Consider the following 18,593-nt stretch of genomic DNA (forward strand, 5'->3'; position numbering starts at 1 on the left):
GAATAGGATTCACTTAACAGTAAAATAACACACTTAACAACATTATAGCTCCTTTATTTTTGGTACAGTCTCATAGGTCAACAATTAACACAAGGTACATACAACATTATAGCTCTTGTTTTATCACATAATCTGCTAAATAAGCAGGAGGTTTGTGTGCCCTTGTGGAATGCCTGAGGGATCAATTCACTTTCTGGTCTACCAGCTTACCCGCCGGGCCGAGTAGACCAGTGTCCTTTAATGCAATTGAGTCAGAATGATTCGGTGCTCTCTGGCTGGCCTCTCCAGGTTGGCCCACCCCAGAGTCTGTTTGTTCAGCAGAGTTAGCACAGTGGCTGTGAAAGTCAGGTTGGCTTGCTCCGACACGGTATCCATGTTGCACTTCTGGACTCACCTCCTCTATGGCCAACTCCTCATTGCTTGTGCTGTGAGAGTCTTCAGAGTCTATGCATGGACCGGCTTGGTTGCCAGTTTGGGGACATTGGGAGGGACTTATGATGCAGTCCTCACTTAGTGGCCATTCTGGAAACCACTTTCTGAGTTGATCAATGTGGCGTCTGACAACTTGCCCTCTCTCCAGCCCCATTTTGTAAGAGAGGGGGCCAGACGATTTATTAATTTTTCCAGGAACCCACAGATTCCCATGCCCATAGTTTCTGGCCCACACCCCATCGCCCACTTGCAGCCCCCTCAGGGGTTTTGGTCGAGAGGCTTCTGTTGCCACTCTATCTGGATGCAACCTGTCCAGTTTCGTGATCAGCCACCTTCCCCAATGTAGTTCTGCTGGGCTTTTTTCAGTAGCAGTGCAGGGCGTGGAATGCTGGCAAAGTAAAAAAATCTGCCAATCTGTGATGCCAGTCCCCAGTCACTATGCACTTCAGTGACTCCTTTGTGGTCCTTACCATGTGTTCAGCTTGACCATTACTGGACAGATGAAATGGGGCCGACGTTGCATGCCTGATGAAATTTGCTCTCAGGAAAGCCTGAAATTCAGCTGCAGTAAATTGGGCCCCATTGTCTGATACTATGACAACAGGCAACGCATGCATGGCAAAGAGTTTTCTAAGCACCTGGATGGTCCTAGCAGTAGTCATGTTTGCAACTGGAATTACTTCAAGCCATTTGGAGTGGCTGTCTACCACTATAAGGAAGAGCTGTCCCTGAAAGGGCCCAGCGAAGTCTATGTGAATTCTAGACCGGGGATTGTGCATTTCCTCCCACCTGTGAACTGGAGTGTGCGGCATTTCAGGCCTTGATTGCTGGCATGTATAACATCCATGCACTTGTGCCTCGATGGCCTTGTTTAATCCAGGCCACCATAAGTAGCTTCTAGCTAAAGCTTTCATATGGACAATACCCAGATGGCCTTCACATAGTGACTGTAAAACTCTATCTCTCAGTGAAGTGGGAATTATGACCCTGTTGCCCCATAGGATACAACCCTTCTGAGCTGATAGCTCATGTCTTCTTGCAAAATAACTCTGGAATTCAGAGCCTGGGCTTTTATCTAACCACCCTGTATGCACCCATGAAAGCACTCTACTTAGTGTCTTATCGGCTGCTGTTTCTGCAGCTATGTCCCCTGCGTGGAGGGGAAATTCTGGCAAGTCCTGAATGGACAGGATTCTGGCCGCAGGGGCCAGATTTGGTTCGATTAGTGGCAGTGGGAGTCTGCATGGCCCATTTCTTTGCCAGGTTTGTGAACCAGCTTAAACATGTAAGCTGATAGGAAAATAGACCATCTCAACACTCGGAATGCCTTTAAGCATGCGTTCCATGATTCCCTGAAAGATACCTGGGGCCACACTAACCCCAAATTGCAATCGCTTCACTTAGAAAGCCCTCCTGTGAGTCATGATCATCTGAGCTGCGGCCGTGGCCTCATCAAGTAGTTGCTGATAGGCCTGTGCCAAATCTAACTTCGCAAAAATGGTGCCCCCTTGCAAAGATGCCAAGATGTGGCTCACCACTAGGACAGGGTATGCATGTTGCTTAAGGGCCTTGTTAATTGTGCATTTGTAGTCTGCACATATTCTAATTTCCCCATTGGCCTTTAGTGGTGTTACAATAGGAGTTTACCACTCCCCACCATCTACTGGTTGCAAAACGCCCTGTTCAACAAATTTGTGTATTTCTGTGTCAATTTTGTGTTTGAGGGCAAAGGGAACCCTGCAAGGCGTAATCCCAATAGGGACCATGTTGGGGTCTAGCTTGAACGTTATAGGTGGGCCTGTGTAAGTTCCTAGAGCTAAATCAAATACGTCTGCAAAGTCCTTGCAAACTGACGCTAGACTCACGACTTGTGTCCAGTTGATACTAGTTACTTGGATGCCTAACGCATCAAACCAATCAAGCCCAATTAGGCTTGCTTTCTGGCCCCCTACTACTACGACATCCAGGTGCCAAAAAAATCCTTTAAATTTAATGGCCAAGGTAGCTACACCCTTGACTGTGACTTTAGCATTTTGAAAATCAGTTAAAATTATGTCAGAGAACCTTAGCTTGGCCCATTTTCTACTGCGACTGCACACAAAATTAAGTGTGTCCAGAGAAATAATAGAAATGGCTGAGCCTGTATCCAGCTCCATTTTACAGGGCCTTGGTACGGCAGACACTTTTGCAGCTTGCACAAAACCCCACGCTGAACGGCCCCGGGGTCCCGGTACCTCTCCTGGTCAGATCTTCTGACTAGCACTTCGATGGCTGGTCCCTCTGGTGACCTCTGCATACTGCTGCGATGTGGCCAGCTTTGCCGCAGGCCCAGCACATGGCTGACCAGAACCTGCAGTCCATGCATTGGTGGCAGCCACCATAACCTGAACATCTAGGCAAGAGATCTGCCTTGTAAGTGGACTCTTGTTTGTTGCTGCTGTGGGACTGTCGGTCAGGCTGCTTCTGCAATGTGTCGACTTCAATTTCTTCTTCTTCTGAGTCTCCAGTGAGCTCTGAGTCCTCGTGGTGGACAGCTTCTTCTCTATTCATTGATTTGGTGGGCCGGATTATTCAGACAGCTCCCCCAGTGGCTTCATCTGCCATGACCTCATTCTGGGCATCAGCACCAGGCAATCACCAACATCTTCAGTTGGAAGTGTTCTCCTAGCATCTTCTTCAGATCAGAGTAGGAGATGGATTCCAACGGCATGGGCGCAAACAGATTTTTGACCAGATCGAACGTCGCTGGGCTACACACACAGAGCAGCGTGGCGGCCTTCAGTCCATCTTCTGCGATCTGGTTCACCCAGAGGTAATTTTCAACTTGGGACAGGTATGATGGCCATCATTCTGGTTGCTTGATATAAAATTCTCGCAGCCTTCCAACCTTGGGTATTCTTTCAGTCTTTGCGGCTGGCTTCTGCGTCTTCGAATCCTGCTTCTCCGTTGCTCAGGGACTGGTCCTCTGAGTGCATGGTCGCTAGCGTGGCTTGCTAGCCGACCGAAGTGGGGGGGGGAATTGCTTTTTCCGCCAAGGCGTGCGCTGCCTCTCTCCCTAGTGACTTTCAGCTCTGACGGAGAAGCAGGATCCCACCGTCACCAGTATTGTGTACTGGGTTCATTGCACAGGAATGAAAACGAGGTGAGTGAGTTCAGCAAGGAGCATGGTTTATTTCTTGCAGGATCTGATCTGGAGAACTGGGCTGCAGCTGCAGCAATTTATAGCCTGGCCCCTAGACGGCTGACACTAGGTTTAAAGCAACCTATTGCCACCTAGGGGCAGCCAATAGCAGCACTGGAGATGGGGTGTCTGATGTGCTGGAAGCCATTAGCTAGCTCCAGCTTACCACGTAGTGTTACAATTAAGCCCAATACATTATAATTAGTATTCCTTCATGTGCTTTGGAAACAGCTATGGAGGGGTGCTTGGTTGTTTGGATTCAAACTTCTTTAAGCCAGCATAAAAGAGGCTTGCCAAGCTAGAACATATAACTTTCTTGATAGGATGTTTGATTTATTTGAAATGATCTCTGCAAATGTGTAAAAGGATATTTGCTGGAAATAGACACCTGTGGACATGTCTAAGTCTAAGTACGTTATCAGGGGTAATCCCTTGCATTGTGGTGGAGTCAGGGCAACTGAATGGATTTTTTTTTCTTTGCATGATGACTCAGTTCCTCGCTAAGAATTTCTAATTTGTATCTGTGTTTTACTAGCTCAGCAGTTTCAGGAATCTTTTAGGCCAAGCAACAAATAAAATATTAAATTGATCAATAAAAGAGGGCTTGTTGTAATGCTTTAAATTAATTTACAATTACACCTGGGAGATGGACATGAATGGAAATACATATCTGTGAATTGCATTCATGAAAAAAAAATTCTATGGGGAATTTTGATTGTGCAAACTGACCTATACTATCATCAAACTGGATAAATATTATTTGCCTCTGTTATGAAAGGAAGTAATCTTAAAGTTCAAGTGTTTTTCTTTCCTTTGTTTCTCGTCCCAAACATAGCCTAGTTTTATTCTCTTTGTTTTTGCCTGTATGTCATCCTGAGTCATTTTGAGAGAATGGATATATAAATCAAATGAAAACAAATCAAATCAAATAAATAATGAGGCCCTTGCCAGTTGTTTAGCCCAGGAAGATCATTGCATTCTGTTCAATCTACAATAAATAAACAATGAGTCAGGCAGACAAATGGAACACAAATAATACCCTGGTTGGAAAGCTGAGCAATCATTTTTGTTTTGATTTTGTGCATTTTATTTTGCAAATGGCTTTGAGCTGGTCCCCTGAGCATTCAGTAAACACTTTATTTAGAGTCATAAAATAAATCCTTGCAGAAGGGGGGAAAAGGGGGGAGGGTATAACCCCAGAGAGCATGCAAAACGCAAACTTGTACTATGAATAATATGAGTTATAGCAACAGCTTTGCGATCACCATCTTTAAACTAACTTCTCTGAATAAAAAGTCATCAAGCGAAAGGAAGTATTTTCTAACCAGTTGATAGGGATTTTAAGAAGAGTCATTGCGCATGACGGGTGTCATTTTCAGAGCCAGCATGTGGATTTAGAAAAAATGAAACAGTTCAAGAACTGTTCAGGAATTGCAAAATGTGGAAGGGAACTCTGTTTTGCTACTATTCTTAGTGTTCTCATTGGCCAGAAACACAGGAATACAGATTTCCAACAGTGGGACCATAACTAGGCTGGTAGTCAGGACAGAGGGCTCATCGTCTGAAAGACAGAAAAAAAATCTGTCAGCTGTTGGATCATTAATAGTCCTTTCTTTCTAGCCACGATATTATTTTTGATCCAATATTGGAAGGGGAGTCACCCAAGAACTGAAAACATTAAGAATCATGAGGACAGAGAATTGCCAGATTATATACAAAGCAAACAACACCCTGGGGAAAAAAAGTCAATTAAAACATGGAATTCCCAGTTTTAAATCCTTATTCAGCCATTTTAAATCCTCATTCTTGGGCCTATTGTCATCCCTCAGGTAGCTAATAAAGGGATAATCATGTGTACTGCATGCAACTACTAAAAAGAAGAACAAGTCAATTGTTTGAAACCTTACAATACAATCTTGAAATCCAAACCAACCAACCAACCAACCAACCAACCAACCAACCAACCAACCAACCAACCAATAAATAAATAAATAAATAAATAAATAAATAAATAAATAAATAAATAAATGGATGCATACAGGCAGGGGCAAAAAGCACTTTGGAAGACTATTTGTATTGTTTCTGGCCACTAATGCAAAGTTATCCCTTATCAAGCCAACCATATGTTTTGTTTTTAAAATCTGGCTTGGCTGTAAACATTATACGGCAGCTCTCTCTTCCTTTAGAAAGTTAGAATGTGACACCCCAGACATTAATCTCATGACAATGTGTGAACATGTGGAAGGGAAAATATATGCAACTGTCATTTGAAGCTCATTATGTAAGATCAGCAGCATTTTTAATTTGTTGTACTCAATTTAATTCTCAGCAGGAAAAGTACTGAAGGAAGTATCAGTGGAATCTCTGAGCCAAACAAGATGCTCAAGAAAAGAAGGCAGATAAATGCCTCTTTAGGATGAAGCTAGGAAGTCTATCTAAAGCAAAAGAATACTTTTTAAGGCTTCTTGTTAGAAAAATGTGGTCATTGCTTGCTAAATCTCTCTCCATCACCCTGTAGTCTCACTGATGCCTTTTTAGCATTTTTCTTTGGGATCTAAAACTCAGAGGGGTCTGCAAGCCACTGGAAGGATAATGGTGGAATGTATTTGTTGTGTATTTACTTATTGTTATGTATTCACACATTGAGTTAAATAGAAGATTAACAGGGCTGAGGTAAAACCGCGGCAGCTTTTGACAGCTGTCAAAAGCTGCCGGGCGGAACTGCGCAAGCACCAGCGACTGACAGCTCAACACGCGCTACCGATGACAGCTCCGAGCTGTCAAATCCGGACGGCCCCGATTGGCGGAGACAAACGGCGCGGGAATGGACTCACCCCTGATTGGTCAAACTGCCGGCAGCTGTCAGTATAAATAGATGTCTTGTTCTCTTGTTGTTTGCCTGGTTCAGAATAAAGAGTTGAATGGTTAACTTGCTGTCTCGCCTGCTTATTAACTAAAGCACTGGCGACGAGGATGGGATGCCTGCTTGCCTAAGCTGAAGTCACTACCTAAGGGGAGAAGAGATTTTTTCCCTTAGCCGAGCTGGTCACTTGCTGAAGTCACTCGGAAGCCGAACTTCCATTCAACGCAAGCAGCGGCACCCAAAATTACAGACAGCATGACGAACCATGGCCACATTCGGGAATTCAATACCCGCCACCCAGAAGGCTGGGAGTCTCATCTGGGCCAGGTAGAAGGATACCTGGTGGTCAAGAAGATCACAGACGACCGGGCCAAGGCAGCCGCCCTCCTTTGGCTCAGCGGGCCCGCCGTATATGATGCCGCTGTGGGAATCTTCACCCCGGAGCCGATCGCCACTATCTCCTACGCCGACCTTACCGAGGGGCTGAGCAAATACTTCATGCCCATCAAGTCAGAACTCTTTTGGAGAGTGAACTTCGCCCGGAAACTACAGCTTCCTGACGAGCCAGCAAATGACTTCATAACCCGGGTCAGACACGCCGCACGTCGGTGCCGGTTCCCGGACTTAGAAGACCGAATCCGGGACCAGATCGTCATAGGGCTCAAAGACGAACGGCTGAGGAAGAAGCTGATCGCCAAGCCAGAAATGACAATGACCGACGTGGTGAGAGAAGTCATCGCATACGAGGACTGCCATGGAGACAACCGACGTGCACCTGACAGCGGGCCCAGCGGGTCCGTGCACCAGGAGGACGGCGGGTTCAGCGGTTCCGAAGATGACGACGGCCCCACAGACATAGATGCGGTACAGTGGCGGTTCGAAAAGCTCAGGCTGCAACGCAACTACAGAGGGGGCCTGCCAACAATCAGAGGGGCGCTAACTTCCAGCCAAACAGGGCAAAGTGTGCCAGCTGCGGCGGAAGCCACCCGAGAGCGATGTGCCAGTTCCACAGTGCCAAATGCCACGGGTGCGGGAAGACAGGTCACCTCAAAGCCGTGTGCCGCAGCCGGAGCCGGGAAAACCTGCATGAACTGGAGGTGACAGCCGAAGGTATGACCCCACACACACCCAGAGCCAGGCACAGTCCCAGAACCCTAGTGCTTAACGTAAGGGGGAGGACGGGAAGATATACAGTCCACAGCACTCTTAAGCCCAAAGTCAAGGTGGACGTTCTGATTCAGGGAATTCCCTGTGAGATGGAAATGGACTCTGGGTCCTCCGTCTCACTCATTCATGGCGAACCTACAGGGACATTTGTAATCAAAGTAGAAAACGGCCCGCCCTTCGACCCACCAAACTCCGCCTAGCTGACTTCCAGAAAACGCCCATTAAACTCCGGGGAAAAGCGTCCATCCCCGTAGAGTTCAAGCAATTTAAAGGATCCCTCCCTATTCTTGTGACCAAAGAAAACAGAATCAGCCTGCTAGGATTAGACTGGTTTGAGGCACTAGGGTTGACAGGTGTCAACGCCATTCAGCTGTCAAACTTAGAATCCGTCTGCCTTCAATTCGCGGACGTCTTTGACAGCTCGCTAGGGAAGTACACTGGACCACCCATATCTCTTAAACTAAACCCGAATGTAATGCCTGTCAGAATCAAGGCTAGAAGAGTTCCCTTCGCCTTGAGGGAAAAAATAGAAGCTGAGCTAGACCGATTAATGAACTTAGGGGTCCTAGAACCGGTAGAAGGGGCAGAGTGGGAGACACCCATAGTGACCCCAGTTAAGCCAAATGGCCAAATAAGATTATGTGCCGATTATAAAGCGACCCTCAACCTTGCATTAAATGCACATGCCTACCCGGTCCCGGCTGTCAAAGACATCCTCGCGGCCATTAAGTCAGGCGCCATATTTGCCAAGTTAGACTTGGCGCAGGCGTATTTACAGCTGCCTGTCACCCCTGACACCGCCTTGGCTCAAACAATCGTCACCCACAAGGGAGCATTCAAAATTAACCGCCTTCAATTCGGCATCTCTGCAGCCCCGGGGATCTTCCAGGAAATCATGGAAAGACACTTAAAGGGATCCCCGGGGTCTGCCCATATTTTGACGACGTCCTAATTGCAGGGGAATCAGAAAAAGACCTAGCTGACAAATTAACTAAGGTGCTCCTAAGGTTCAGGGAAGCTGGTCTCAAATTAAAAAGAGACAAGTGCTCCATCGGGGTGCCCTCAACAGAGTTCTTAGGTTTTAAAATAGACGCTAAGGGAATTCACCCCACTGACACAAAAATTAAAGCTATTAAAACAGCACCAACCCCTAAAAATAAACAAGAACTTCAAGCCTTCCTAGGTTTAGTTAACTTTTATCACACCTTCCTGCCTCATAAAGCCTCCATTGCTGAGCCCTTACATAGGCTATTAGACAAAGGCAAAACCTGGACTTGGTCCTCTGAGCATGATAAAAGTTTTAATCTATTAAAAAACTTACTCTCCAGCAACCCAACGGTAGCCCTGTTTAACGAACAGCTGCCCTTATGTCTAGCTTGCGATGCCTCCCCCTACGGCATCGGAGCGGTCCTAAGCCATTTAACTAAAGAAGGAATACAGACCCCTGTAGCGTTCTATTCCAGAACGCTGTCAAAACCTGAGCGTAATTATGCTCAGATCGACAAAGAGGCGTTAGCTATAGTAGCTAGTGTAAAAAAAATTCATGATTACCTTTACGGCCGACCCTTTACCATTTTTACAGACCATAAGCCCCTGTTAGGACTTTTTACAGTAAACAAGCTAACACCACAAATATTATCTCCCCGCATCCTGAGATGGTCTACCTTTCTGTCAGCCTATTCATACAAGTTAGAATACAGGCCAGGGAAAGCCATGGGCCATGCTGATGGCCTGAGCAGACTGCCCCAACCAATAGTTGACCCAGACCCAGCACCAGCTGGAAGGATACTGGCTATCTCAGACCTCCCAGAATGCCCATTATCTGTTAAAGATATCTCTGCAGCTACCGCTGCAGACAAAATTTTAGGCAGAGTCTTAGGCTATGTCACGACTGGCTGGCAATACACACCCCCAGACCCAGAATTCCAACCTTATATTTTAAAGCAAAAGGAATTATCCACCCATCAAGGATGTTTACTATGGGGCAACAGGGTAATCATACCCAACAAACACAGACTCAAGGTGTTAGAAAGCCTCCACGAGGGTCACCCTGGTACCGTCAAAATGAAGGCTCTGGCCAGAAGCTATGTCTGGTGGCCAGGATTAGACAAACAGATTGAAACACACGTAGCCGGCTGCTATTCCTGCCAACTTGTTAGAGCCGCCCAGCCACAGGCTCCCATACATAGATGGGAAACTACAAAGACACCCTGGTCTCGTATTCATATAGATTATGCGGGTCCATTCCAAGGACAATCATTCTTAATTGTCGTGGATAGCTATTCAAAATGGCTAGAGGTAGCACCAGTAGCTAGCACAACTTCATCAGCCACAATACAAGTTTTAATGGGATTATTCGCAACACATGGGCTTCCTGATGTTATAGTTTCCGATAACGGCCCCCAATTTACCTCCTACGAATTCCAGAGTTTCACAACGGCGAACTCTATTAGGCACACCACCACGGCTCCCTTTCACCCATCGACGAACGGCTTGGCAGAGGTGATGGTGAAATCAACCAAGGAGGCACTGCGGAAAATCATCTCCGGCAACTGGCACCGAAGACTGGCACAATTTCTTTTATCACAACACACCACACCATGCACAACTACTGGAAAGTCCCCAGCAGAGCTTCGCTGGGGCAAAAGATTAACTACCAGACTAGACCGTCTACATCCAGACAGATCCCCTCCAGACCCAGAACCACCCCTCCAACATAGAACTCTCAACACAGGGCAAGCTGTCTGGGCAAGGAATTACGGGGGGGGGCAACAAATGGACACAAGGGGTGGTCATCGAACAAACAGGCCCCCTGTCATACATCATAGACATTGGACAGAATATACATGTCCGCAGACACATAGACCAACTTCGGCGGCGCAGTCCTCAAAACATAGGGGGAAGGGGTAACGACGAAATGCTGACAGAAGCACCGCCGCAAAGCCTTGCACGCCAAAATTCCCCCGATCGGAATATACCACTTCAACACCCCGCTCCAAGCGACGCGGAACTTTCGGAGCCAGACCCCCTGCCCCCGGAGCCAAACCTTGAAGCCCCTGGGGAAAAGGAACAACCAACCGAGACAACCCCCCAGCGCTCCAAAAGAATAAAAAGACCTCCCACCTACCTAAAAGACTTTGAATGGGGAAACCCGAAAAAGAAACAGTTGGGGAAAAATCAACTCAATCAGAGGGAGGGGTAAGGGGTGTTGTGTATTTACTTATTGTTATGTATTCACACATTGAGTTAAATAGAAGATTAACAGGGCTGAGGTAAAACCGCAGCAGCTTTTGACAGCTGTCAAAAGCTGCCGGGCGGAACTGCGCAAGCGCCAGCGACTGACAGCTCAACACGCGCTACCGATGACAGCTCCGAGCTGTCAAATCCGGACGGCCCCGATTGGCGGAGACAAACGGCGCGGGAATGGACTCACCCCTGATTGGTCAAACTGCCGGCAGCTGTCAGTATAAATAGATGTCTTGTTCTCTTGTTGTTTGCCTGGTTCAGAATAAAGAGTTGAATGGTTAACTCGCTGTCTCGCCTGCTTATTAACTAAAGCAGTATTCACATACACCTTTGATTACCTTGGAATTAAGGTAAGAGCAGAACCCCTGCATTTCATCCTTGAGAATTTCCTAAAGCTTTTTATCCTTTGAAAATAAATTCCAAAGACTATTTACCTTATCAGATGGAATAAAAATGTTTAAAGACATTTGTCTAGACATTTAGATAATAGAACTAATTATGTTACTTATGTTTCACTCATTCATACTAATCTTATTGACTATACGACCCCGTTCTCCCGGCTCTACTAAACTGAAAGGTGTTCTTCCAGTTTATAGATGCACAATGTTTTGAATAAGCAGCACAATGAACTCCAGAGAAGCTAATGTCTTCTCTATATGTTTCTTTTTGTTCTGCCTTGTCTTATAATGTAAGCTATTTATATCAACTCACAGATGGGATTCTGGAAATAAAGCAACTGACACACAAGAGTCCTACCTACTGCTCCTAATTATTTTATTACCAAGATAGAAATTGGTTATTATCATTTTAAAATTGGATATGCAGTATAATAGCACTAAAAAGTGAAATACAATAATGTACCATTATGAGAGGGATAAGTGTATCTTCAAATTGATGCATGTTGTTGTTAGCTTATTTTCTCAAATGAACCCTGTTGAATAAGTCATCTTTTGTTATATAAACAGTTTTGATTTTCACGTCTGCAAAAAAGGAATTTTGCTGTGGATGCTGATTTTATTTGTAAAGGCCATACATGAAATTACATGTAATGCAATCTGAAATATATCTGTAACAGAAAGTCTTAAAACTCTGATGAATCTTTACAATAACAACCTCAAGTGCATTTTGTGAATAGTTAACATCACTACATTTTTGCTTACTTTTCTGACTTACACAAGTAATTGCCAACAATGCAGTAGACATAAATGGACTAGACATTCACTTGTCTGAAATGGTAAAGGTTCTCCTGCTTGATCAGTGGGCTAGACTAGAAATCTTCCTAAGTGCCTTCCAGATTCTATTCTATTCTATTCTATTCTATTCTATTCTATTCTATTCTATTCTATTCTATTCTATTCTATTCTATTCTATTCTATTCTAGTCTAGTCTAGTCTAGTCTATTCTATTCTAGTCTAGTCTAGTCTAGTCTAGTCTAGTCTAGTCTAGTCTAGTCTATTTCTCTAAAGAATTTAGATGGAACACTGACTTTTTTTTATCATTCAGACAGTTTGATGTCCTTTTTTTCTGGAATGCAACAATGAGTGATAGGATGGGGTTAACTGGACACATAGTATATCTCTGAACATGCCAAGTCTGAATAAAATAAAATCTACTGTCAATTGCAATTGTTTTTCTTCCTAGGAGACTTCTTACTTACAACAAGCTTGGAGATACATTATTAAATGGCTTGCACTGCCTGTTCTCAAGCCAAAGAGATTCTCCCAGTCCAAAATGAATGTAAATAATGAATGTAAATGAACAACACCATCTTGTAAAGACTTACTTAGCAGTAGGTCTTGGTGTATTCAATAGGGATAGCTTATAAATAATTATTCATACTATTGCAGCTAGCAAACTAAATTATTTTTCAAAGAGTGCTTTCTGAAATATAAGCAAAGTATAAATGATGTTAGAATCTAAACAGAAACTAGTAATATAATTTAGCACTTTGGGGGCATTTTTAAAGACTTATGAAACTTCAAACATAATTATTAGTTCAGTAATTTAAGAGGTGCCTTTGCACTATATTCAGCTCTTTGACTGATATTCCCCATTTCCCAATGGATCAGTACAATGCCATTGGGAAATAATGTGATGATTGTCCAAGCTAAGGCAATAAGATACCAATGATCTAGTCAGTGCCAATCAAATGATCTAGCAGAAATTTTAGCTCATGGAGAAAATGCCCTTCTGCTTTTCCTATAAGCTAGTGAAACAGCCTTATAGTACAAATAGTGGGACTCCAATTGTCTGTGCTTGGCCCCCAAATCACTTACTGTATTTGTGTCAGCCCTACAGACCAGGAAATCAACTCTACTGGAAAGCTAAAATTATTTTATTGAGATTGGGGTTATACAGTAGCACCTCAGTATTCAACCTTAATTGGTTTGGTATGATGGGTACCAAAAATGATGAGTACCAAGCGTGAGAGAAAATCCTCAGAATATGAAGAAGGAATGTAATATTTAACATCAATTCATTGGGGATCAGTCTGATAATGGACTATGTTAATACTTTGAATGTAAGAAGACCCATTTAAGAGTGTGACACAGATATTTCATTTATTTATTCATTAATATATTGACCAACATGTCAAAAATGAGGGAGAGGGTCATCCTTGGTGAAGGCTTTGGAAATTGAAAGTGAAGTTTTGGCACAAGGGAAAAAACTCCATGGTCCTTAGAAAAGCCCAGTTGAATACCTCTTTTCATAATACTGTCATTTTCCTTCATGCAATAGAACAGGGGTCCCCAACCCCCTGTCCATAAACTGGTACCGGGCTGCGGCATACCAGCAACCAGGCCATGAAAACAAGCAAAGCCCCATCTGCAGAATGCAGGCAGCACCTGAAACCACACTGCTCCAGTCCACAGAAAAACCTTTCTCCACGGAACCAATCCCTGGTGCCCAAAAAGTTAAGGGCCACTGTAACAGAATGCAAAATTTGCGTGGCTTCAGATTGAATCTAGATTTAATCAAATATTGTTTTTCTCTCTCCAAAAAATTCTTGAAAGCAATTTTAACATCCCCCAAACCTATTTCTTTTTCCTCACTTTTAGTAGCAAGCTATTACCCCATTTTCCCAGATGTGGATTTCTGTAATACTTGGAGCTCCCTGGACAGACTTATTGCTACTGTGCATTCAATCATCATTAACTCCTGGATAGGCTGTTTGCAAAACTGAAGCAAGCACCATTACTTCCCTGAGACATTACACCAAAGGTTTTTGCTAACCTAGTAAGATTCTACGGTTTGATATATACATATGGGTTTCATTTAAATGGAATCTGGCAGGATTTGTTGTTCCTTATCAGTGTAGTGGGGAAAGCATTATTTCTAGAATTAAGTGAAGACGTCCCTAAAAAGCATCCAAGTGGATTATGGAACTTCAGCTATTAAAAGATAGCAAACTATGCAATTTTATCCCAAAGAACTTGGCAAAAAAATAATGCCTTCTTTCAAACATGTGGATGTACAAGTTAACATCTTTTATTTTCTTACTTAAATATAGTAGGAGAGTCAAAAATCAGAAGCCTGGTAGAACCATTTCAGACTAAGAAATGTTATTAACAGGCATAAACCTTCACGTGCTACAGCTCGTTTCATGAGATGAGAATCTCAGAGACAATGTCTTATGAATGCCAGTTTAGTCTGCAGGATATACAATTAGAAAGTAATGTGAACTCCATTCCCAAACACCTGAGGAGTTATTGCATAAATGATGGAATGAATTTATTTTCTTTGGTTTCCAGGAGTATGCTTTGTGTTACTATTTGTCTTGGACTACGTCCTCTATACATGTTCACTATTGTCTATGCTAGTTGAGATCAATAGACTCCATAGTCCATAACTGTTCAGTGCCACTAGGAGGGCTACATTGTTCCAGAAGGATCTGCAAAGAGGCCTACGTGACACAGAATGAAACCTCAGCTAAAGATTAACGGTCAAGCACCAGGGAAAACAGAAGATCTAGGCCCTTCCAAAGAGCATGAAGATTTATTGCAAGCTTAAGCACTTTACAAGAATCTGAACTACTAAGGGACAAAGCAAATTGGCAGTAAATAAGCGTCAAACAAATTGAAGGTGGGCTGGACTTAGATCTCTTGTGGGCATGAAGGGACTCATGACTGATGATGCACTTGACCCCTCCCTCCAGCTCAGCCTGGTCATTTCCTACACTAACTTCCTTATGGCATGAGCTATTCAGTTGTAGAAACTGCATTGGACAATAGCAATAGTGCTTATTTATATACCACTTCATAGTGCGGTATACAGCCCTCTCTAAGCAGTTTACGAGTCAGCCTATTGCCCCCAACAATCTGGGTCCTCATTTTACCAACCTTGGAGGATAGAAGGCTGAGTCAACCTTGAGTTGGTGAGAATTGAACTGCTGGCAATAGGCAGAGTTAGCCTGCAATACTGCATTCTAACCACTGCACCACCACTGCTCTGGTTAGCATGGGTTAGAAAACAGTGTATGATAGTATTATTCTAAATACCAACTGTTAATATCCAATATTTATTGATTGATTTGTTAAATTTATTTGCTAACCATTTCACCATGGAGCTTCTCTGGTGGCTTACAACAATAAAATGAAAAACATGATGTTTTTCATTATGTGCAAGCATAACAATAGCAAAGGGATAAAACAATAAAAATAAACAATGGAACTACACTATATGAAATTAAAGAAGATGGGTGGAGGAGGAGTACAAAGTGCAGGGGGGACATGGGGATCAGCTAATTAGGCCAATAGCCACCTCCAATGATGTACTCGCCTACCGGGTCCCCAAGCCAACTGGTAGAGCCAGGTCTTCAGGTCCTTGTAGAAGGATAGGAGGGAATTATGTATGATATATACTGTAAATACAGTCCTTATCTTCAGATAATTTTAGCAGGTAAGCAAACACTTGTGTGCTCCTGAAATCAATTGAGATATTAAAAAATTGCTTAAAAAGTGTGAAATTCTGACTTGCACCTTTTCTTCTTTGATGACAATTTCCACAGGTACAAGTAGGTGCAATTCTTTGTTTTCCGTACATTCAGCAAACAGATTGCAATGATGAAACACAGAACCTAATTATTCATCACACGGCCCTTTTACAAAATACAGTATACTTAACTGGGTCAATGGAGGAAGGCATTTATGTCTCACGAGAGTCTTGAAAAAGAGGTCAAGAAACCTCCAGGCTTTCACTGGAGTTAAACAAACTCAACCCCTTCTGCTGAATCAGAAGCTATATAATTGGTATACATAGTCCTTCCATAAGAAAGAAAGAAAGAAAGAAAGAAAGAAAGAGAGAGAGAGAGAGAGAGAGAGAAAGAAAGAAAGAAAGAAAGAAAGAAAGAAAGAAAGAAAGAAAGAAAGAAAGAAAGAAAGAAAAAGAAATTGAAAAATAGAATCTTTTCATAATAGGGCTCATCAATTTATATGGTCAACTGCAATTGTGCACATCTAGAAACACTTAAAACAATATAAAAGCCAATATCAATAAAAGATAAAAAATCTCTACAATTATAGTTGTGAACCAACCCAACAAGCACTCAACAGTCCAATAACCCGTAAATGGATTTCCATGACTGAAACCAGCCTAGTGCTTCCCCCTAACCAGGGAATGAAGCAGTGATGTCGTAAACCCTTGTCAATACTGTCCAAGAAATGGTTCATGTCCATCTCATGCATGGAAATTCTTGGCCTCTGTTGACATGCAACTTAACAGCGTCATGAGCACAATTAGTATGACACATGACCATCTAAAATCCAGTCATGTTTGGAGCTAGAAAGGGGCTTTTGTCAGACTACAAGTCGGTAATCTGATTTAGCAAGTGCCTTATAAGGACAATACAGTACATACCCAGGACAAAGAACAATTCATGGTATAGCATACTGTGAACAATTACGTATAAATGGATACGGCCCTCCCTCAGTCAAACTGCTTGCAGACATTCCTTCTTCAAACTTTTACAACCCACAGTATCTCCAAAGAGGGAGGGAGGATGAGCAGAGCTTCTCATGCCTAAAAATATTCACGTTTACTCCCACAGGCTCCCAAATGAGCATAAACACCCACACGTTGGAGCCTGCTGTCTTGTTGTCCAGGGTCTGACACTCCTTGCTGGATGTGGTTGGTTATTTAGAGTCATAGAAGTTAGAAAAAACCCCACCCTGGCTTCGAGAAAGAATCCACATTCAAGTATCACAGAAAGGCAGCTTCTACTTAAATACATCTGACAAAAGGTAGCCAGCCCATCATCTGTCTGTGTTATGGCATGTGCAATACAGCTTTGCTCTTTAGAGATCCCCCCCGCCCCCGATATTCAATTTAGTGTACTCCTCCACCCAATTTCTTCCCATAATCTTCTGTCCCAGGGAGAAAGCCATACGAGAGAGCCTTGTTTTCGTTGCATAGTGTGCCACCCTTTCCCTCTTGGGACACCAGCTTGGGAAGAATAACAGCTCATCTTTTGCCTATCAGTGGTGTGTGGGGAGGAGAAGGAGGAAATGCATGAGGCTAGCCACGGGTTGATGAAGCCATTGTGTGGAGGAACTGGAGGAAAAGTCAGCATGAACAGGCAGCCCAAGTGAGTGGGAGAGGTTGTGTGAAATGGGGCTTGGAATGCTGCCAGCCCCATTTTTTGTTTTCCCCCTTTTCCTTCTGTACTCTTTTCTGTCTGCCTGATTCAATGCAAAAGGGGACTGGTGATAATCATGAAACTGGGTCCAAACTTTCCTGGTGCTGGATCTTGTGAAATGACAGGCATTTCCCGGAAGAAGTGGGCAGAGGTTCTTTTCTCACATGACTTTTTTGATCAGCCTGAACCTGAAGGGACATTTGACTGGGTTACTGGTTGCCTGGCTTAAGCATGTGATGGGAGCTGTCCCAGGATGCGATTGCTAGTTTTCCCAGATAAAAGCATCTTTGAAATCGGGTAAGAGTTGAACAGGAAAATAGCAGGGAAAGGAAAAGACCCGGGGGGGGGGGGGTTGGGTTGTTCCACCACTTTTCCGCTTCCAAATTACTTTCCCACCCTGCTAGATTCAAACATCTGACTGAGTCGTGCCTGAAAGTACACGTGGTAAGAAAAATGGAGAAGCGGATGACAATTTCCACTGCAGATGTTAAGAAAAGGATTAAGCAGCTTTAAATTCACTCTTCATGTTGCTTTTGCCTGGAGAAAAAGAACGGCCAAACTTTTGTTATACAGCATAAACAAGTATAACTGTATAACAAGACTGAATGGCTGTACGTACCGGCAAGCCAGGATACTCAGAACATCCCATCCCTTAACATCGGGGACAAGTTACTACCCCCTGTTGATAGGGCCCGCAACCTGGGTGTCCTCCTAGACTCGCAGCTCTCCCTGGAAGATCACATAGGAGCTGTGACCAAGGGGGCCTTCTCCCGGGTTCGACTAGTTCGCCAATTACGGCCTTATCTGGACCTGGATGCCTTACGTACAGTCACCCATACCCTTGTGACCTCTCGCCTAGACTACTGTAACACTCTCTACATGGGGCTGCCCTTGAGATCCACTCGGAAGCTTCAACTGGTGCAAAGTGCAGCGGCACGGACACTCTTGGGAGCCTCCCGATACTCCCATATCACACCTCTCCTCCGTGCGCTGCACTGGCTTCCAGTTGCCTTCCGTGTGAAGTTCAAGGTGCTAACAATGACATACAAAGCCCTACATGGCATGGGTCC

Source organism: Vipera ursinii (assembly GCF_947247035.1).
Source record: "Vipera ursinii genome assembly, chromosome: 1".
In the NCBI taxonomy this organism is placed as follows: Eukaryota; Metazoa; Chordata; class Lepidosauria; order Squamata; family Viperidae; genus Vipera; species Vipera ursinii.